Here is a 5,504-nt window from a genome sequence, read left to right on the forward strand (position 1 = left end):
ATTTTTGGGTCTTTTTCTTATATAGGCTCCTATTACCCCCCCACCCCGTCCCGATTTTTCACACTTGCTGTCTGGTCACCCTAATCTCTCATCAGCACTAACTGCCCTCCCTGGTTTCTAACCACAGCACCCCCCATGCAGAAGGTAGCAGGCAATCATAGGGGGAATAGCCATACTGCCATGTGTGAGGGGGTGTGTGGGGCAGAGAGCAGGTCAGAGGGAAAGACCATTCCCAGGGATGGGGTGAGTTTTCCTTGGAGCCTCACGGTCTGTTGGGTTTGTGGTGATTCCCTTTGAATCCTCGGGGTCTGTTGGGTTTGCTGGCTGCATCCCTCCCTTCCCCATTACGGTATGCTGCAAACCTCCCTCATTTTTGTTTCTGAAGTGCTTTTTCCCTCCCATGTGTTTCCCTAGGGAGGGTGAGCATCAGGGCCAGGCTGTTTCACGTCAGATTAGCCACAAAAGCACAGGTTATTAATGCTTTAAGTAGCAGAAGTGGATGGTTGGTATTTTGGGGGCTCTTAGGAGGCAACACTCATCTGGGAGACGTTTGCAGGTCACTGGACCAGCAAAATGCAGTAGTGAGGACAGAGCTGGGATTTTAGTCATTTGCTCCTGAAGACAAAGATGCAGAAACTCCACATATGGATCTTTCCACATCTTTAATTGTGCCATAAATTGTTATGTGACATGAAATGTAAAAAAAAAAAAAAATCTTTCTTTATCTGTTTGGAAGATGCAAACTGAGTATCATATTAATAGAGAAACAACATTCCATATTTAGAAGATATGGGATATTTTCAAATGCAACATTTAATGAAAATTATCTTCTGTAACATTCCACTCACAACAGAGTTTCTCAGCCTGTTTTTTATTTCGATCTAAAGGCTTCCTTTAGGCTCTCCAGTGCCTGCTCTTTGGTTATTTTACCCCAGTCCTCAGGGAGATTGGCAGGGAGAGCATCAAACTCCTCAGCAAACTGGTGCTTGAATTCCTTGAAAACAAACTTCCAGTCATGGGAAGCCGTGATGCTGGAATCTGGCTGGATGCGCCAGTCTAGAAAAAAATTGTGATAATCTTTAAAAGGATGAAACTCCCCTTTTGTCTCTGTACATCTGAATGTGTTATTGGAATCCACAGAAGAGGAGCATATATCAGAGACAAGTCTCCTTGTTTCATTCCACTGGTATTTCCCTAATCCTTCAGGTCGATGCACTGATGCAGAATGCTCCTTATGTCCATGGGCTTCTACTTCACAAGGAACTTTACAGAATGGGCACTGCTTCCCACAGCCAAACACTCGCCTGAAGATCTCATCCTCGGGCTTCACTGAAAGTTTTGAGAGTTTTGACTCAATGTCCAGATTTTCAAAAGTGGATAAAACTTGTTTTTCCAGATCAGGAATAAACTGTTCTATAAAAGCTGAAAATTGGTCTGCACTTGCTGTGTTCTTAAACAGTATCACCTCGAAACTGTCCCTGAGAATGACTAGATCCTGCTGCAGCTTTTCACACAAGTTGTCTAAAAAGGCAGAGACTGTCTCTGTCTTCTCACCTTTGAAGTTTTTCAGAACATCGCTGAGTTTCTTGGTTACTGAGAATAAAATCCTTTTCTCCAAATCTCCCAAACTTGCCTTCTCTCTGTAGTGTGTTAACAAGTGTCTCTGTATCCAGGTTTTGACAAAATCCACATAATTCCTTGTGTATTTCACATAACTGTTAAAGTCATTTTCTTCCAACAGCTTCTCCAGAACAAAGAATTGGAAAAAGCTCTGGGTGCTGTACTCAGTACAGTCTTCACTGCTGCGAAAATCATCCACTATTTCTGTCCCAAGTCTCTTGTTCACATAGGCCACCAGAGCAGGTCTGAGACACTGATCACAGAAATTCCAGGCCCTGTCCTGACACTCATCCTTCTCTCAGTACAGAGCTTTGAATGTGGAGAGATCCTGAGGGTTCAGTTTCCCCAGACGCTGCAGAGGATCATTTTCTTTAATGAATTCTTCATGCATCGTCTGAAATGCATGAGCTGCATCCCCCAAAATGCGAAGCTTCAAGTCAATTGCAAAGCAGGCGCTGGTGAGAAGGTTTTGAACATTCGCTTGCTGAAGCTGCTCGTCAATCATCCGCAACAACACTCTGCAATGTTTCATCATAATCTGCTTTGCCATTTACCTTTCTTTCAGTGTAACTATTGCACTCATCTAGTATGGATTTAACAAGAGCCTCTGTTTTAAGCCAGCATTCCTGTGTAAAGAAATCTTTCACAGTTGACAGTGGTGGTTTCAGACTTTTTAACAGATTTCGTTGTAAGTATTTCTTTTCCATTTTGAAATGTTCTGCTTTATAAGTAGACAAGCTTTTGACATCCTTTAACCTCTGCATTACTGCACTCCCCCTATTCGCTAGGTCTCTTCGCAGATGAAGTTCCATATCTTTATCTATGTTGCGTCTCTGTAAAGGAAGGACTGATAATTCTGACAATGTTTCTGTCCACATCTTGTCAAATTCCTCCTCTAGTTTTTCATTATTTAGTTTGCAGTTGCTTTCCCTGCAATGGTTCAGAAGCCTGTCAACTTTCTCTTCAATTTTTCTCTTGTACTTGGACACTATAGCATCTGTTTTATGTTAGGCTTTTCTAATTTCAATCACTTCTTGCAACTTACTCAATGAATAACTCTCCAGTTCATTCCTCAGACCATTTGCTCTTCTCCTAAAATCTTCTTTGTACCTTTCCTTCAGGTGCAGATTTGCTGTTCCACATTCAAAATACTCTTTTAAATTACCCAAAATCTTGACTGCTTCATGCCTCAGTTTTTCCTGTGTCTCAGTCTTTAGTTTGGTTAAAACATTGGTGTCTGGTTTATCTGGTGGCTGATTTTGGATGAAAGTTTCTTTTTCAGTTACCCAAAGATGCATCTCCTTGCAGAAATCCCATTCCCACTCTGCATACTTCACAGACAGCTGGTTAAAGACTTCAGCGATGAGGCTGTTTTTAAAGCTGAAGATCAAGTTCTCATGTTTTACAGCATTCCACAGACTCCTCACCCATTCAATAAACTGTGGATATCTGAAAATTTAATCTCCAGGCCTTTCTTTTCCATCTTTGCTGCAGCTTTGGTCATTTCATCCAGCTGCTCCAAGACGTGATCCCTGTCCCTCATGTTTTGTTCACGCGCCGACATATCACAGACGTTCTGATGCACAAATTGGCAGTTGGGTTTCTGCCCAATTTCCTCCATTCTGAGAAAGGCATGGACCACAATTTGCAGAACATCCTTCATTTCAGTGGTGCTCTCCATGGCCATGTTAACAATAGCTATGTCACTCAGTCCAATCACCAGTGTGGCCAGCTCATTGTCATGTTGATAACTGTCCTCCAGCTTGGCCAGTTCAGGGGCTTCCAGGCCTTCTGTGTCTATCACCAGGATGAAATCACAGCCCAGCTCCTGCTGAAAGTTCTCTGCCACTTTAATGAGTGACATGAAGGCTCCTCGTGTACATCGGTCACTGCTCACTGCCAACTGCAGGCCGAACATGATGTTGAGGAGGGTGGATTTCCCAGTACCCTGCACTCCCAGCACCGTTAGAACTAGCATTCTGGACCTTCCCCCCAGCTTGGCATGGAGCTGAGTCAGAACATCTGTTACCCACTGCAGTGGGATGTTGGAGGCATCTCCATCAATCAGCTCCATGGGAAACCCTTCCAGCATCAGGTCAGCTGCTATGCCTGGGAGACAGGTGAATTTCCCTTGGTTTTCTGCCATTTTACCTTCTTTAACCATTGAGCATTCAGCTTCACAAAACTGCCCCAACTCGCGCATGAAATGCTCCACTCCTAAGGAACTGGCAGAGATTAATTTATCTAGTTCTGCAAACTTTTGGGGCTCATCTTTTGAATTTCTGAATTTTTCTTTATATTGATCCCGTGGTTTCGAAAGTTTCTCCCTAGTAATGTTATCCAAGTGAAACTTCATCCATTTCAGGAAGTAATGTTTCTCCCTGTGAGGTCGGTGTTTTATTCCAGTAATGAATGTAGTCAAATCCTCAGTAAGGTCGTGTTCATTCTGCTGAGCACGTAAATCCATTACTTTCTTTTTCAGCTGAGATTTATATTTCTCAAGTGGAGTGTCTCCTTGCTTTCTGATTCGGCACAGCTCTTTTTCCACTTCAGCCAGGTTTCTCCATGGCTCCCCTTAGAGTCTCAGCTTTTCCCTCTTGTACTTTGCCACATCTTTGATTTGTGCAGTGATTTCCTTTGCATATGTGCTTGCGGTCTGACATTCCTTGCTATCCTCATCTACCTGGATGCCTAATTGACGTGCTGTCTCAGCCATGGCTTCTATGTTCATTCTTTTGGGAGAAGAGATCGTTATGGCCGCTATTGCAGACTGTAGAGCTTTCACAAATTGTGCTTTATTTGTGGCACTTCCTTTGTGCAGCACATGTGACTTGTTCAGTTTCAGCATCGAGGCTAACTTTTTCAGGAATTCCAGCGTTTCCTTGGCTTTCCCAGCCTGATTATTGAAGATGAAGTAGTATTTAGTGGCTGATTCCTGCAGAGATGATAACAGAGTGTATTGTTTCTCACTGATGCTCTCAGTAACAATGAACACCGCTGAGGAGACCACTGTTAAAAAGTGAAACTGCAACTGGTGCGACTCCATGTCTCCACGCAGATTTGTTACTGTGACTTGGAGAAGCTGCAGCTCCCCATCTGCACAAAGGAAATGGTTGGCAGTGACATGAGCACCAGGCTCTCCTCCCTGAACCCTCTGTTCTCTGCCAGGGAGTGCGGCCTCCGCTTCCTCACAATGTCCCTCATGGCCCACAGCAATAGGGTGCACTTGGGGGTGTCGAGGGCAGGTAGCAGCAGAGGGAGGGCCAACTGGCACAGGGACATTTTGGACAGAATCTCCTGCTGTAGGAAACTCTCTGAGCAAAGCAGAACAGCACAGAGAACATCGAGGGGGTGCAGAGAAACTCTGGTGTTTGTGTCACTATCACAAAAAATAGCATCATGAATTTCCAGCTCCTCTTTTTCCACACTTATTTTTTCATTATCAAGTGTCCTGTGCTCCAGGCTTATGCTTCTCACCATCCCATTCAGAGCCATGAGCTTCCTCAGGAAATGCCAAGGTAAATCTCCTGTTGTCTGAGGAGTCCAGTTCTTTAGATTTTCTGGGGTGATTTCCAGGATGTCTCTCAGCTTTAGTTTTCTGCTTATGTATTTCTCCATTTCTAACTCTGACTCGATGTACTGAAGGGCTTTTGGTCTCTCTGGAGAAAGGTGATACAATATGAACACTTTGTTAAACTGAAGAAGTTGCCAAATATGAATGTTATTTTGATATTTGAGCTATAGTGGAAAGGGAATTGTAATTACTCAGCAAAAATCATAGATGCCTCAGTGCTGAATTTCCCTTGCTAGTGACAGTCACTTAGAGGGGTGTGTGCAGCAGCAGTGCCCAAGCCCCATTCATCTTGAGCAATGGTGACACATTT

At 43.8% G+C, this 5,504-nt stretch overlaps 1 pseudogene; it reads right to left on the reverse strand.

Annotated features, from left to right (window-relative positions):
- Window positions 1–871: 871 nt before the first annotated feature.
- LOC141989235 (up-regulator of cell proliferation-like) lies at window positions 872–5,238 on the reverse strand (annotated as a pseudogene).
- Between the last annotated feature and the right edge of the window lie 266 nt (window positions 5,239–5,504).

Source organism: Natator depressus, chromosome 6 (genome assembly GCF_965152275.1).
Source record: "Natator depressus isolate rNatDep1 chromosome 6, rNatDep2.hap1, whole genome shotgun sequence".
NCBI classification, from domain to species: domain Eukaryota; kingdom Metazoa; phylum Chordata; order Testudines; family Cheloniidae; genus Natator; species Natator depressus.